We start from the raw sequence: 2,550 nt of genomic DNA on the forward strand, positions 1-2,550 counted from the left end.
AATTGGGTTATACCGTTGCACCACTGAACGCCACTGTAGCTGCTCACCGAAGGAGCACCGGCATCACTTCTCACCCAATCAGCCGGCAGGGTGAGGGTCTTACATCACGCGCGTCAGCCTGCCTTGCATACTATCTTTGGGTCCCCCAGATTTCGGCGCCACTTTGAATGCAAAGTAGTGGAAGCCTCACGGCAAAGTTTGCTCCGGTTTCAATGTTAAGCCCGGTCCTGAGCAGATAGCCTCGGGGCCTGCACACGGCGCCGCTGCCAGCCGTCCCCGCGCTGGCATGCGGCCGAGACGCACCATGAGCCTCGTTACGACGCCGGTCCGCCGGCGCCGTCCCGTCGTTAACGATGGTGCCGCCGCCGGCTGATCGCCGCCGGCTGTCGACGGCGACGCGACGAACCCGAGTGCCATCAAACTCGGCTCAGCCAGCGGGCCAGCCGGCGGCTGGGCGGCGACAGACGGGTCACCGGCGTCACAGCGAGGCGGACCTAGGTCACCGGAGTCGGAGAGGAGGCCGGACCTAGGTCACCGGAGTCGGAAAGAAGACGAACCTAGATCACCGGAGTCGGAGAGGAGGCGAACCGAGATCACCGGCGTCGGCGAGGAGGTAGACCTAGGTCGCCGGAGTCGGAGAGGAGGCGGACCTGGGTCACCGGAGTCGGGGAGGAGGTGGACCTAGGTCACCGGCACCGAGAGGAGGCGGACCTGGGTCACCGGTGCCGGAGGGGAGGGCAGGCATATGTCACCGGCGTACGAGAGGAGGGCGGACAGAGGTCAAAGACGCCAAACGGAAGGGAAGGGGCGGACGGGGGTCGCCGGTGCCGGAAAGGAGACAGACCTAGATCACCAGTGCCGTATGGAAGGACAGACATAGGTCACCGGTGCACGAGGGGGGACGGACACAGGTCACCGGTGCCGGTGAACCTAAGTCATCGGCGCCGAATGGGAGGACGGATCTAGGTCAATGGGGCCGGAGGGAAAGGCGGACATAGGTTACTAGTGTGTGGGGGAAGGGGGGCCTCAACAAAGCCGTCATTAGGCTTTCAAGTGTATCTGCTGGGAGATGCGGCCGCGCTTGCCGGCGTTTGCTGGAGATTGCGTAAAGATGAAGCGAATATCTCGCTATGTACTTGAAGCAACGCCCTCCAAAATGTTGGCCAAGTGTGATGTCACGGGTGTATGTAGCGCTATAACTGCAGTGGACACTATCCGTAACCCTAGGTCGAAGTATCCCACATCGCGACATTTGTAGCATAACCCTGTGCTCATAGCTCCTCGGCCATAACCCTCGGCTTATAGCTCATAGCCCTTCTTATCCCAAAAGTCTAAGCGTAAAAGGGAAAATTAAATGATTTTTAGAACGCATTAAGAGTACAAATGACTTGTAGAATTCGGACATTTTACTAAGCTACTAATTATTAACAAATCTGGAACTTGGATTGAAGACAGTTAGAGGTCTATTGCATAGATGTCTTTCGAAATTAAATGCAGCTCAGTGATTCGTTCAAGGAATCGTTGCAATGTTTGCAGCTTGCTATGAAAAGTGGCTGGCGGGTGCAACATGCAATTTAGAAAACAATATCAATTAAGCTAAAATAACCTTAACATGAACTGAACTGTAAAGATATGACTGCCACAAAGTCTGCCCAAAATTTATCTTGCGATTGAATCGCACTTAATTGTCAGCTCCGTTCAGTCCTGAGACACCACGATCTGACCTCTGACATCACTTCAAAGGAGAGGGGGCGGAAGGGGGGGGGGGTGCGTGATACATGGTCTCAGTGCAAAAGTTGACGTAATTATACCCCATCAGAACCGACCTAAGCTCTTTGGTTTATACTACAAAACAACTTAGAGCAATGTTAAAAAAGTAACGACGCCCCGTCATGGCCAGCACAATCCTGCCGAAACCCTGGTACATGACAGCGCTTCTGGTTTCCAAAGGCTCAGAATTTGTGGGCAGGTAGCAGTGTAAAGAACAAATAACTGGAAAAAGCTGTAGGTACTGTGCTCATCAGGTTGTGCTCATATTGTGCTCATATTGCGACTTTTTACGTCTGCTGAACTCGCGACTAATTTTATTCCGCGCGGCTGCAAACCCTGGCTGTCTGTCAAAATCACATACATTTACCTTTCCACTATCGACCTTAACCTTTTCTGCATTCAAACATTTCAAGATGTCTCTGTTCCTCCAAGTCAAATCTCACTTTCGGAATTGGTGTTTAGGAGACCTTTGCAAGCTGAAGTCTCAAGTGTCTGAACGAGAGTTGAATGAATGGTCGTACCACCAAGACTAAACTTACCCACGAATCCGGCGTGCTTCAAGTTGCAATATTGAGATTGGAAAGCTAGGAGCGCTGCTGGGAAGCGTAAGTGAATGAATAAAATCGAAGCTACGCCTCCACTCCGCTAGTGCATCGCACGTACCCTTTCTGTGTTTATTCGGTAGATATGCCACGAATGATAAAAGGTAGTCAAAGCCTGTGTAGCGGGGGTGTGAACTGCGGTGTATCATAACGTTTTGGCGGCGTTGACGTAACCGTA

The sequence above is a fragment of the Pollicipes pollicipes genome, unplaced genomic scaffold (genome assembly GCF_011947565.3).
Source record: "Pollicipes pollicipes isolate AB1234 unplaced genomic scaffold, Ppol_2.1 Scaffold_2555;HRSCAF=2994_pilon_pilon_pilon, whole genome shotgun sequence".
NCBI lineage: Eukaryota > Metazoa > Arthropoda > Thecostraca > Pollicipedomorpha > Pollicipedidae > Pollicipes > Pollicipes pollicipes.